Here is a 14,917-nt window from a genome sequence, read left to right as displayed (position 1 = left end):
TCCTTCTTATATCTCGCTTTAGAGCTGCGTGTTCTAAGGCATACCGATCTCGCTTCGAAAAGTAATGAGCTTCCCTTTGAGTTATCATAAATGGTTTCTTTCCTGATTTCGTTTTCCCTGTTAAGTAGTTAGTCATGGCAGGTTTCTTTTCCATTGCTGCCACCCATGAGATCAATTCAGCCTTTCTGACTTTCCGCTTGACCTTCTTTGTTGCTGTGTTGCCCACCCTACAGGCCGCATACTTGCTGGTAAGCTTCCTAGTTCTTTTCCTCCACTGTGAATCAATGTTATTCCTGTACAAATACCTGAACACTATCCCAGCCCATTTACTTTCTTCCATATCCCTCAGCCGTTCTTCATACTAAATTTCACTGCGAGCTTCCCTCACTTCAAAACTAGACCAGCCCATATCACCCTGCATAGCATGATTTGTAGTCTTCCCGTGCGCGCCCAATGCGAGGCGACCCGCTGACCTTTGGTTCTCGCCGAGTCCTGATTGTACCCCTGATTTATAGCAAAGAACCGCATTTCCAAAAGTAAGTCCTGGAACCATTACACCTTTCCACATGCCTAGGAGGACCTCGTACCTATTGTATCCCCATAGCGCTCTGTGCTTCATTATGGCTGTATTCCTCTTCCCCTTTACTGTTATGGTTTTTTCTTGTGTTTCCATATATCCATTGCCTTGGTTTATCCTTATACCAAGGTATTTATATTATGTTGCCCGATGTATTTAATGGCCCTGTATATCCACTGTCTGTTTTCATTGAATACCATAACACATGATTTCCTAACACTAAATTTCAAACCCAAATTTTTGCCTTCCTGTCCACAGATATTAGCCAGACATTGCAAATCACTTTTTCCTGTTAGCTAGCAACACAATGTCGACCGCATAAAATAAACTTGGGACTTACTGCTCTATTACTGTCATCATCATCATCAGCATGGTCACGCCCACTGCAGGGCAAAGGCCTCTCCCATATTTCTCCAACAACCCCGGTCATGTACTAATTGTGGCCATGCCGTCCCTGCAAACTTCTTAATCTCATCCGCCCACCTAACTTTCTGCCGCCCCCTGCTACGCTTCCCTTGGAATCCAGTCCGTAACCCTTAATGACCATCGGTTATCTTCCCTCCTCATTACATGTCCTGCCCATGCCCATTTCTTTTTCTTGATTTCAACTAAGATGTCATTAACTCGCGTTTGTTCCCTCACCCAATCTGCTCTTTTCTTATCCCTTAACGTTACACCTATCATTCTTCTTTCCGTAGCTCGTTGCGTCGTCCTCAATTTGAGTAGAACCCTTTTCGTAAGCCTCCAGGTTTCTGCCCCGTAGGTGAGTACTGGTAAGACACAGCTAATATACACTTTTCTCTTGAGGGATAATGGCAACCTTCTGTTCATGATCTGAGAATGCCTGCCAAACGCACCCCAGCCCATTCTCATTCTTCTGATTATTTCCGTCTCATGATCCGGATCCGCAGTCACTACCTGCCCTAAGTAGATGTATTCCCTTACGACTTCCAGTGCCTCGCTGCCTATTGTAAATTGCTCTTCTCTTCCGAGACTGTTAAACATTACTTTAGTTTTCTGCAGATTAATTTTCAGACCCACTCTTCTGATTTGCCTCTCGAGGTCAGTGAGCATGCATTGCAGTTGGTCCCCTGAGTTACTAAGCAAGGCAATATCATCAGCGAATCGCAAGTTACTAAGGTATTCTCCATTAACTTTTATCCCCATTTCTTCCCAATCCAGGTCTCTGAATACCTCCTGTAAACACGCTGTGAATAGCATTGGAGAGATCGCATCTCCCTGCCTGACGCCTTTCTTTATTGGGATTTTGTTGCTTTCTTTATGGAGGACTACGGTGGCTGTGGAGCCGCTATAGATATCTTTCAGTATTTTTACATTCGGCTCGTCTACACGCTGATTCCGTAATGCCTGCATGACTGCTGAGGTTTCGACAGAATCAAATGCTTTCTCGTAATCAATGAAAGCTATATATAAGGGTTGGTTATATTCCACACATTTCTCTATAACCTGATTGATAGTCTGAATATGGTCTATTGTTGAGTAGCCTTTACGGCTACTCAACCTATTCCTACTCTATTACTGTACCCGCCTGTTTTTATGAGAGATTAAACCCAATATTACTTCCTTCTAGCACCGTCTCCATCCCCACCATGTACATCATAAACAGCAGCTGGGTTGAAGGGCGCTCCTGCCTCAGTCTCTTGTTGATATGAACTTTCTCCTCGCTCCTCATCCCTTCCCATTCAATGCAAACGGTATTTTCTAGATAAATCTCTCTCAAAAGCTGTAGACAATCATTACCTAAACCTTCCCCTTCCAGATTATCCCACAAAATGTTGCGGTCTACGTTGTCGCAGGCTTCTGTAATGTCTAAAAAGCCCACATACAACGGTCTGCTTTCTGCTTTTGATATTTCAATATACTGAGTAAGAACAAACAAGTTATCCAAGCGCCTACCTATTCTGAAGCCAGTCTGAAGCTCTCGCAAAATGCCATTATTCTCTGCCCATGTTTGACGTTTTAATTTGATTGCCTGCATTGGAAGCCTGTATATTACCGCTGTAATGGTGAACGGTTTATACGAGGGAATTCTGTCTTTCTCCCCCTTACTTTTATACCTTAAGTTCATTCTACTTTGTCGCCAACTGTCTGGTATTCGTCTATATTTTAAAGTTTTTTCCACTGCCTTGACCAGAGCTTCCTTACTTTTTGGTCCTAGTTCATTTATCAGCCTAACGGGAACCTCGTCTAGCCCTGTGGCTGTGCACTTAGAAATTTTCTCTTCCGCTTTCTTCGAGTTTCAATTTGTCAACACCAGCTCCTTATCCATTTGGGTCTCTTTCATGCTCTTTTTTTCTTCAAATACAACCTCGTCATCGCCTTGGAACGATTCGGCTGTTACTTTTCGGATGTAATTGATTGCCGCTTCTCCTTCCAGTCTGTTTTCATCTTCGTCTAGGATATTTTGTATTGTTGTTGACTTCCTGCCTAATAATTTCATGTATTCCTAAATATTCTAGGTGTGGCCTTCTTTTTCTCACGTATTTCTGACAACCAACGTTCACTTTCAACTTTTAATTTTGCTTGCACCATTATTTGAACCATAGACTTTCATCCCCGGTATATTTCCTATTTACTGGCTACTTCATCATGTGGCAACTGCGCCTTCTCTGCCTGCCTTTGCTCTCGAGATGCTTTCTGTCGTTCGCCGATCGCTTCTCGTATCTCCGCTTCCAGTTGAGCAGCGCCATCCACCGTCCACCTAAGTAAGTTCCATGCTCCATCGCTGCTTATTTTCGAACCACTGCTGAAGGTACCGTCTCCTTTAAACTAGGTTCTGTATTCTACGGGCACGCTTTGAAGAATGCCGCCTCCTCCTCGCGCGCTTTGGTCGAGGTGGACGCCATGTCGCTATTGGCCTGACAGCATCACGTGGGCCCTCGCGCCGTGCATCACCACCACTTTTGCTCGAGAAGCATCTACGGAGTTGCGAAGAGCACATGTTGGCGCCGTTGCTACGCTCGAGCAGTGTAGGCGGCGCCAAGGTCGAGGAGGGAGCGTGAGAGAGAGGAGAGACGAGAATGAGTGAAGGCGGAGGAGGAGGGTGTCCCTACTTTACGAAGTTTAAAGGGTTTTATATGGCGCGGCCGCGCAGGTCCTATCGTGAGAGCAAGCTGCGCCGGGCACAAAATCCACCGTGAGATGTGTTTACACCGTTTAGTTTGTGTTGAAGCGAAAGGTAGCACGAAGGCCAATACGCTCGCTGCTGCGGCCTTGCTTTCTCACTGCAGCGTTTTCAGAGCGAGTTTCTGCAGTAATCGAGTGAGGTATCTTCATGTTTTTTTTATGTGCGAGGGACAGCATGCTTGTTAATTAGTATGCGAATGTTTACAAGTCTTCATGGCCGATGAAACTAATATCCTTATTTCCGCATACCTGTCTACTAATTACTTGGGGCACGACACCGCTGCTAGGATGGCCAGCTCACGCCCACTGTTTTTGCAGATTACGCTTACATGGTTCATCTGCTCCGAGGTGTGGGATTGCTGCCTGCTGAACGCCGAGGATAGTCCACCCGTTTGGCTGATATTCCCAAACCCGATGCAAACTCTGGACACTATCAGCATATGCGCCTGGCAACACGGACCGTCAGTCACTTCAACTACCACTGAGCCCGCCACCGGCGGGGCCGGATATAAACACCGACCGTCGACGATTCCAGTCGGGCACGACACCGCTGCTAGGATCGCCAGCTCACGCCCACTGTTTTTGCAGATTACGCTTACATGGTTCATCTGCTCCGAGATGTGCGATCGCTGCCTGCTGAACGCCGAGGATCGGCCACCCGTTTGGCTGATATTCCCAAACCCGATGCAAACTCTGGACACTATCAGCACATGCGGCTGGCAATACGGACCGTCAGTCACTTCAACTACCACTGAGCCCGCCACCGGCGGGGCCGGATATAAACACCGACCGTCGACGATTCCAGTCCGGCACGACACCGCTGCTAGAATCGCCACCTCACGCCCACTGTTTTTGCAGATTACGCTTACATGGTTCATCTGCTCCGAGGTGTGGGATCGCTGCCTGCTGAACGCCGAGGATCGGCCACCCGTTTGGCTGATATTCCCAAACCCGATGCAAACTCTGGACACTATCAGCACATGCGCCTGGCAACACGGACCGTCAGTCACTTCCACTACCACTGAGCCCGCCACCGGCGTGGCCGGATATAAACACCGACCGTCGACGATTCCACTCGGGCACGACACCGCTGCTAGGATGGCCAGCTCACGCCCCCTGTTTTTGCAGGTTTGTTATTTGAAGGGCGCTGCGTCTTTCAAGGCCAGCAACTACTGCTTATTTGAGGTGTGCCCGACGGATCTCGTTGATGTACTTAAACGAACGCTAGCGTTTTCGGGTGATGTGTTTTCTGCTCTACCTGTACTTTTGCTTGTACTTTCTGGGGATGTTGAGCTAAACCCGGGCCCAATGTCCAAGGCGGAGGCGGATTCCTTTGCTATTATATTGGAAACAATACGCAGACTAGAGGCAGCTGATGTCGCTACTACGGAAAAAAATACTTAAACTTGAGGAAGGGCAGGCTGCTTTAGTTGCTGAACTAAACTGCGTCAAAAATGACCGTGCAGCTGCTTCAGAAACGGTGCGTCGACTTCAAGAAGCAAATGCAACTTTGCGGGCCGATCTAAAGGCAGGCCATGACAGGCACTCTGCCACAGATGGCGAGGTCAAGCTGCTGAGTACGAAGCTTTCTGCAGTGGAGTCGAGGACTTCACTTGAATGCCCAGGTGGCCCGGAACTTGGCTCTCATTCATTGCGTAAATTTTCTGAGCACATCGAAAAAATTTCTTCGAGGTGTGATGAAAACGAAAATAGAATGAGATGCTCAAACTTGCTGTTCTTTGGCATAGAAGATTATGCTCGAGAAGACTGGGCTGCATCGGAGCAGAAGATAATTTCTTTCTGCTCAGAGAAACTTGGTATCGCTGTAACGGGCACCCAGTTTGACAGAGTGCATAGAATGGGTAAGTTTGCTGATGAAAAACGCAGACCTATGATTGCTAAGCTTATATATTTTAAAGATAAAGGACGCATCTTGTCTTCTGCGCACAAACTAAAAGGTTCTGGTTTCTACGTTCGAGAGGACTTTTCATTTTCTACACGACAAGCCAGAAAACAATTGATCGATCACGCGAAAACACTAAATAAACCATTCAAACTTTCAGTTGACCGATTGCGCATTCATAACAAATCTTATGCGTATGATGCCACAAAGCGTTCAGTTGTGGAAATCAGCAGGTAGCTAGACCAAGACACATGTGAAGCGCCGCTAACTCATCGCATTGCTACATCGTTAACAATATCATTCACTAATATTAGAAGCCTGATGTCGAAACGTGAACTCGTCTCATCTTATCTTGAAGACTGCGACTGCACTACTCTTGCTCTCGCCGAAACCTGGCTTTCCCCCGAGTTAGCCGATCCTGAAATTTTTCCCGTGAAACTAACCTATAATATTTATCGCTGCGATCGCTCAGATAGAAGAGGTGGTGGCATCCTCCTCGCTATTAAAGACTATCGCATCTCACCTTATTGGACACATCTTTAGGTCTGGAGATTGTCTGGGCCGCATGCCGCTGCCGTTCTGCTAAAGTTTTGATAGGCGTTTGTTGCCGCCCTCCAAATTATAGTCATTGCTTCGTTGATGAACTGCGCAGCAGCATTGCTAAAGCCACCCAGCTCTGTCCAACTGAGTTCACAAACCTTATAGGTGACTTTAATCTTCCTCTCATTGATTGGCCAAACTTGTCGTCATCCTGCAGTTTTTCATCACAATTCATTAGCCTAACATTAGATTATAATCTGTTCCAGATCATTAAAGAACCTACCGGTGGCTCTAACCTCTTAAATCTTATACTAACGCCCCAGAAACTATAGAACAAGTAACATGCACGGATGGTTTCAGTGACCACAGATTACTGAATGTATCCATCAGTATCCCATTACCATTTACAGGTATCTTAAGTAAGACAATTCGTGACTATAACAAGGGAAATTATGAAGTAATCATCATTGAGCTAGAATCATTTCTTGAACATGATTTCCTACCTTCGTTCCACACCAGGTCTGTTCATGATAACTGGGTCATGTTCAGAGGGAAGTTATGCGCATTGGTTGAGCAGAACATTCCTTTAATCAGAATAACTGAAGACAAAAACAAACCGTGGTTCACTAAGTCCCTTCATCTACTCAGAAACCAAAAGAAACGTTCATACAGAACTGCGAAACGAACCGGCACCCCGTCAGCTTGGGAAAGGTACCCTAACTGTTTAAGTTCTTACTGCTCCTCTCTCAATGTAGCCAAAAATAAATATTTTTCCCACGACCTTCCTTCACTACTCAAATCTAATCCCAGAAAGTTCTGGCAAATTTTATCTCCTGAACGCAATACTAATGACATCTCGTTACACAATAAAGAAAACAACATTCCTATTCCTAACAGTGAGTGCACTCAAGTATTAAATTAATTTTTCTCATCCGTATTCACAAAAGAAAGTATTACTAATTTGCCCATTGCTGCAGACCTAGATTACCAGTACATGGAACCAATTGACATTACTATTGATAGCATTGTTCATCATCATCATCAGCCTGGTTACGCCCACTGCAGCGCAAAGGCCTCTCCCATATTTCTCCAACAACCCCGGTCATGTACTAATTGTGCCCACGCCGTCCCTGCACACTTCGTAATCTCATCCGCCCACCTAACTTTCTGCCGCCCCCTGCTACGCTTCCCTTCCCTTGGGATCCAGTCCGTAACCCTTAATGACCATCGGTTCTCTTCCCTCCTCATTACATGTCCTGCCCATGCCCATTTCGTTTTCTTTATTTCAACTAAGATGTAATTAACTCGCGTTTCTTCCCTGACCCAATCTGCTCTTTTCTTATCCCTTAACGTTACACCTATCATTCTTCTTTCCATAGCTCGTTGCGTCGTCCTCAATTTGAGTAGAACTCTTTTCGTAAGCCTCCAGGTGTCTGCCCCAAAGGTGAGTACTGGTAAGACACAGCTATTATATACTTTTCTCTTGAGGGATAATGGCAACCTGCTGTTCATGATCTGAGAATGCCTGCCAAACGCACCCTAGCCAGCCCACTCTTATTCTCCTGATTATTTCCGTCTCATGATCCGGATCCGCCGTCACTACTTGCCCCAAGTAAGTGTATTCCCTTACGACTTCCAGTGCCTCGCTGCCTATTGTAAATTGCTGTTCTCTTCCGAGACTGTTAAACATTACTTTAGTTTTCTGCAGATTCATTTTTAGACCCACTCTTCTGCTTTGCCTCTCCAGGTCAGTGAGCATGCATTGCAATTGGTCCCCTGAGTTACTAAGCAAGGCAATATCATCAGCGAATCGCAAGTTACTAAGGTACTCTCCATTAACTTTAATCCCCAATTCTTCCCAATCCAGGTCTCTGAATACCTCCTGTAAACATGCTGTGAATAACGTTGGAGAGATCGCATCTCCCTGCCTGACGCCTTTCTTTATTGGGATTTTGTTGCTTGCTTTATGGAGGACTACGGTGGCTGTGGAGCCGCTATAGATATCTTTCAGTATTTTTACATACGGCTCGTCTACACCCTGATTCCGTTGATACACCCTGATGGCGTTGTTCAACTTATTATAACTCGAAGGTTTCATCTTCAGCAGGTATTGACAATAATAATTCTAAATTACTAAAAAATACACTATCAGTATCTAGCAAGTTTTTAGTTCGCATCTTTCATCAATCATTATTGACAGGTCAGATACCCCAAAATTGGAAAACAGCCAACGTCATACCCACTTCCAAAGACGCTGACAAAAACTTAACTGAGAACTACCGACCAATATCACTAACGTGCATATGTTGCAAAATGATAGAACATATTATTGCATCTCATGTTTACCAACATCTAGAATAGAACAACTTCTTTTTTCATAATCAACCATGGTTTCAGGAGAGGTTTTTCGTGCGAAACGCAACTGCTTGAATTTACGACAGATTTACATTTTAACATGGACTCAAACCTTAAAACTGACAGCATCTTTCTGGATTTTTCTAAAGCTTTTGACCGCGTAGCTCATTGTAGCCTGTTTTTGAAGTTATCATCATTAAAACCTAATTCACTAACTCTATGCTGCCTTCGAAATTTTCTTTCTAACAGGCAGCAGTTTACTTTCGCTAGCAGCTTCTCCTCGCCCCTTTCAGATGTTTCATCCGGTGTACCACAAGGAAGCGTTCTTTGTCCCTTACTCTTTGTGATATACATTAATGACATACCCAATAACTTATCATCATGCATGCGCATTTTCCCTGACGACTGCATTATCTATGATTCTATTAACACCTCCGATGACCACCTGATCCTCCAAAATGATCTTAACCGAATTATTAATTGGTGTGACACCTGGCTACTGACTCTAAGCTCATCAAAATGTAAAGTGATGTCCTTCACCCGCAAACGCAATAAGTTGAACTATTCTTACTGTAATAAAAATGTCCCATTATCTCGGACCTCATCATTTAAATATCTAGGCATTAATCTTTCAACAAACCTCTCCTGGACTTCTCACATTACTACCATCTGTGCCAGTGCTGCTCGATCACTGGGTTCCCTGCGACGTAACCTTCGGAACTCACCTCCACTTATCCGCAAACTGGCATTTCAAACATTTGTTCGCCCTCGACTTGAGTTCACCGGTCGAATCTGGTCTCCCCACCAAAATTACCTAATTACCATGCTGGAATCAATCCAAAATAGAGCCGCACGTTTCATTTTTCGAAATTATGACTGCCGTTCTAGCGTAACTCAAATAAAGATTCACCTTTCACTTCAGCTGCCGAGTAATCGTCGCGACATAGCCCCTTCGTCATTATTTCATAAATACGCCCACCACACTAACAAACGTTCCTTACTCCTAGAAACGTCATCGCACACGTCGCACAGATTATACAATCATCATAGCTTCACGCGCATCTATGGTAAAACAGAAGCATTTAACTCGTCTGCAATCCCACGTGCCATTCGGCTCTGGAACAACCTCCCCGACAACATAGTTTCGGAAACTGACCGTGATAAATTCATGCGCTCACCGAACTCGCTTAACCCATGTGAACCATTATTATCACACTCACTGCTCTGTATTATTTTTGCCTTTTTCTTGCAGTGTTATACGTTTGTTACTAACTTGTATTGTTCCTTTTTATTGTAATCATATGCAGCTTTATGTAGCTAATATGTTTCATGACTATTCGGCTGTGCACTTGGCTGCTGTTCTCATTTGTTATTGTGGTTAATTGTATGTACTTGATTGTATGCCCCCCTTACTCAATCCCTAAGTAGGGGCTTTGTAAGGTATTTTACAAAGAAATGAATAAATAAATAAATAAATAAATAAATAAATAAATAAATAAATAATAATTTGCTATCGCAATCGATGCTCCGCCTTTTGGTTTGAAACTGCGACTTCTGCTTCTTTACTCCGGCAAAAGCAGGAACACTGGCAACACGTCAGTAATTTCTTGGACGACAAAGAAGTCGGCTGTAGGCAGATTGGATTGGAAAAACTTTAATAAAAGTCCTGCAGGACGCACGTCAGCGCGCAATGGACGTCTCCCACGCAGGGACCGACAAGGAATACCTGGCGGCCGCTGCGCGAGCCTGCTGGACGGCCCATTGCTCGTCCTATAGGAGCGGGCTTCTTAGGGTCTTCTCCCACCTGTCGGAGGTAGAGTCGGGCGGAGCGTTTCTGCACTACCAGAGCACGTGTGCGAGTGTCGCTGTGACCCCGCACGAGGGGCACGCATCGTCTGGGTAGACGTCCGGGTAGATTATGTGTAAGGTGGCCGGGTTTGCATAGGTATCCGTCTGTAATAAGCATAGCGTTAGCGCCTGCGGGCTGTTTAGTTTGGGGTGCTGGGGCGGAAAGCGAAAGATGATTCTATATTCAAGTCTGTTCATAATTGGGAACTGTCTTCTACTTTCAGATACAGCCATGAAGTACCAGTATGTAATAGAGCAGGCACACTTAAGCCAACAGAGTAAACGCTATCCACAAAGGCCAATGAATGAAACGGTGAGTGACGAAAGTGCGCAGTAATTCATATTTTAAGATCGAAATAACGTATTGGGCTATTGTTCGCGTGCTCTGGCGAGGACCGTATGTAATATAAATTGCAGTGCAAGTGCTCGACTGCTCAGTCCATTGCAACATTCGTGAAGCTGTTGGATATTCGTTGTTTTATAAGCAGGTTTGTGTGCCTCAGATATTCCCTAGAGCTGACTAACTGTAAAACCTTGCAATTTCGCGGCTTCAATCGGTCCCAAATAGGGGACTATGGGCATGTCCGCGGCTACCAAACTTCGCGATATTGTGCTTGCGTCGTGCGGCCCACTTGAGCCGGAAAAAGTCCTCTGCGTTTTATTTTTTTTTATTAATTCCGGAATTTTACGTGCCTAAACCACTAATTGATTATGAGGCACGCTGTAGTAGGGCCCGGGGTTCTTTAACCTGCATAAGGGCTTCTTTAAGGGGCCTCTGAAACTGCTGAGACGAATTTTGTCGACGCACAGAGTGGAGCTACCGTAAATCATTCGCACCACCATTTGCGTTAAGCGTCTAATGGTAAGTGAGCTACGGACTATTGCAAGCTACCCTTCTCCATAACGATGCATTTTCTCCTCAACTCATTCGCCAAGTGACCGGGGCTAAGCTCTGCTTCGCTGGCTCTGCGTCATGACGGGATGTAGTGCCGTCTACTTCCGGTTGTCTCGGAATCCGCGCGCGAAGCCTCTCCAACCCTAGAGTTTCGCGCCACACTCTGAGAAAAGTTTACACCCTTTGAGTCGAATCTTGCCCCACAACAATGAACGTCATCTGTCTTGTCCGCACACTTCGTGATATACTTCCTCATGCTGATAACGGCCTGCGCGTTATCAGCATGACATAGCATTTAGAAAGACAACGTGTTCTCGATTGCGTTCCTGCCAAAAATTTACGCGAGCAGCAAAGTGCAATGCACTTCGTTACTTCAATATTACTTCTGTGTTTGGTTCACGTTTGCGCGTCTGTTCTTCCCATGAAACACACAAGCCCAGTACGCTTACGCTCGCGTTTGCCCGAATACCGGACACGCGAAACACTATCATGGTATATAGTCAGGCACGTACCCACGATCTTTTCTCGCTGGGGGGGGGGGGGGCACGTACCCCCGATCTTTTCTCGGGGGGGGGGGGGAGTCATATTTCTTATAAGTTTAACGGTTATTTCAGGGTCTGATGATGGACGCTGTATCGCATTATTTTATTTTCCACGTTATCTAAACCTAAATCTAGACCTTCCTGCGTCGCGGCGAGCCGTCACTCGAGGAAATAATGAAGCAAAAGGAACAGCTAAACGCAACTGTCGTTTTCTCCGGCGGCAACTCGTTCCACCAGCATACAGACCAGCTGACTACGAACCGAATCCCTGGTCTCTGGATCAGTTTAAACAAAGAATATTGAACTAACCAAGCAACAGCTTAGAGCGTGGTCGTTGAATACAGGGTGAAAACTGAACTCATCTCGAGTTAGCGTGCGGGCACCGAATCGACGAGAAAACTGGCCTTTAAACCCCAGAAGACGCCGATAACTACCGCCATTCAGAAGAAGTGAAAAAATGCTGGTTAGCAGTATTAACAGCCACACGTGGTTTGTCGATGCGGAGCGACGAACACGAATGGCTCACACGTGCACAACGCGACACAGGACCGCCGGCTGATAGCGTGGAACGATCCTAAAATATTAATTAGAATCGGCAGAAACGTCTCCAGAGACACGGTACCAGACCTGACATTCTCCGCTAACCTAAGGCAAGTCAAGTAATCGAGGCTGAACGAGGCTCTGCGGAAGGACCATCATAATATCCAGACCAATTTTAGCGCACCCAATGAGCCCCGTGAGAGCAGGTCTGGCCAGAATTATGGACTGGCCCACTTTCTTGAAAGACGAACACAACAGAAATATCGAGGACATCGGAGAGTGGACTAAGAACGTGACGGATTCACTGGTAGTTACCAAGCGCGCAAGGACCATTCAGCTCACTACGGACAGTCCTGATGTCGACGCATACTTACTACACCTTTTAGAGGCCAGATGAGGAATCTTGAATATATGAAGGAAGCAGAATATAAATCGCAAACTCGAGATCCGCGTTGCTGCAGTTTCGCGGACAGCAGACACCATCCGCGAGGCTGCGGCAACGCGGATCTGGAGTTTGCGATTTATATTCTGCTTCTTCCATATCTTCAAGATTCCTCAGCTGACCTCTAAAAAGTGGTGTAAGTGGAATACGAGGAAGATAGGAAAAACTACCGAATACTATGTAAGGTTTTTGCCTCAGCTTTCGACCCAGGACATTTTATTTGAGCTGAGAGAAGTCATTGACGGCCTCACCGCTTCTCACAAAAGTGCCAAGGTGGCATTCGATAATGTACGTCTCCCACGAAGCGATGCTTCGTGGGACGAAGGACGTATAACTGCGGCCGAAGGATCTACAACTACGTACCCGACTTCCTGGCAGGCCTCGCGTGTCGACTCGGAGACCATAGGCTCGGTACTGAAACGATCCAAATATCGCAGATAGGAATCCCTCGGTGGTCTGTGATCTCACCATTGATGTTAACTATGGGGTTGAGAAGGCTACCGAACATATATATACACAGACGAAGTGACCGTGTATATGAGTGACCGGAATCCGCGGGTGAACAACAAGATGCCTTCTAAGAAGCCACCGACAAGTCCAAGTGTTACACCGCCGCGGTCCCTCGTGCGCCCCGGTGTCATGAGGAGCGCGGAGTGAATAAAGGGAAGACGAAGGCGACTACACGTCAAGAATAGCGGCGACAGCGTATCGGCACCGGGCCCACGTGCCCAACTTAGTGAGAAAAAGAATAGAAGCTAGCGGAAGGGCGCGCGAGAGGGTTCGGAGGGAGACGGTGACCGTGGTAGACGTGGCAGGACCAAGAAGATGGTGTCCAGGGCGTGGGAGTAGCGGCCTGCCAAGTTGCTGGCCTAAGGCAGCTGCACGCTCGCACGTGGGCCCACGATCATCGTTAAGGGTTTTCTCACAGCCCGCAATTGGTGAACGTCGTAAGGGCATCCAACGCGGGCACATCTATCGTATCTATAGCCATGCCGAAGCTCCGGGCCCAAGCTCTGGCTGGCGAACGCCGAAAGGACGCCGGCCATTGCCAAGCCCGACGCGCTACAGCGCTGTCAACTGCAGCCGCTTCATCAGCTTTGCACCAGCGTCGAACCTCGCGGCCAGCATCTCCGCAAGGCTTATATTGTTTCCAGCGTCTGTACCATGATCCGGTGACATTTCTCCATTACCGTTACAGTGATCTTTGAACATTAGTGTTAAAGAGTATTTTGGTTTCTACAGCTCGTACTCAGGTCTCATATAAATATAATTTTTGTGTTTGCTGTGCATCTGTACAAACGGCTCGGTCTTTAATATTTGCTTACAATAGCTTTATTTCAAAACGCGTTATAAACACCTCATTCTGAAAAAAAAGGCGACAGTGTGGCCTCTTCAGGAGATCCCAAACCAAACGTTGACCATGAACGGAGTTACCATAACCAATGTAGACGTACTCTGTACACTAGGCCTCATTTTTCATAAATACGGTGCTTTTTCTAAAAGACAGTTACCCCAGTAGCGCACATTGTGGGAAGTGGAACCAACAAAAAGGACGGCCTGAAAGACTGGGGCACACTCTGACTAAAACAAGCCTTTATAATCACCAGGGTCACGTATGGCCTCCCTTAACTGGGTCCCAAGAAAAGTGAGAGTGACAACATTAACAATCTCATAGGAAATACCTACAAGCTGGCACTGAGGCTCCTCTCGGCGACATCGACGGAGAAGACACTCAGGCTGTGAATCCACTATACGTGGGACGAACTAGCAGACACCCACAAGACGAGTGCTTACAAGCACGGGCTTGCCAGCGCGGGCAGATACACGCTAAGACTACTGGGCAATGCACTTGAAGATGACTGACCGTGAATGACTGAAGACCCGTAAAAGAAAGGATCACGGCAGCAAGCGTCCCCTCAAGCATGAACCCGGAATGCAAGTAAAAGAAGCAAGAGTACAAGCCCTAACCAAGGCCTATGAAGGACCGAGAAGAGGAGGAAAAGCCAGATGCACCAACGTTGCAAAATAAGAGAACGTGTGACACACACTGTGCGAGGGATGACTGGCCAGGGAAAAAACGTAGCACCGGCTTCGGTGAAGACTTCAGACATCTACTTCTCGGAAGCAA

The 14,917-nt window shown here is 46.3% G+C and overlaps 1 protein-coding gene across 1 annotated transcript in view; it reads left to right on the top strand.

Annotated features, from left to right (window-relative positions):
* Positions 1–14,917, top strand: part of LOC139049599 (phospholipid-transporting ATPase ABCA3-like) — a 344,592-nt gene that overhangs the window by 86,319 nt on the left and 243,356 nt on the right. Inside the window, exon 4 of the transcript XR_011508412.1 lies at positions 10,595–10,683. The gene's annotated coding sequence lies outside the window, so the exon portion shown is untranslated. The remainder of the gene's footprint in view (positions 1–10,594; positions 10,684–14,917) is intronic.

This window comes from Dermacentor albipictus, chromosome 9, assembly GCF_038994185.2.
Source record: "Dermacentor albipictus isolate Rhodes 1998 colony chromosome 9, USDA_Dalb.pri_finalv2, whole genome shotgun sequence".
In the NCBI taxonomy this organism is placed as follows: domain Eukaryota; kingdom Metazoa; phylum Arthropoda; class Arachnida; order Ixodida; family Ixodidae; genus Dermacentor; species Dermacentor albipictus.
Note: the sequence above shows the minus strand (reverse complement) of the source record. Positions and strands in the feature narration are given on the sequence as shown.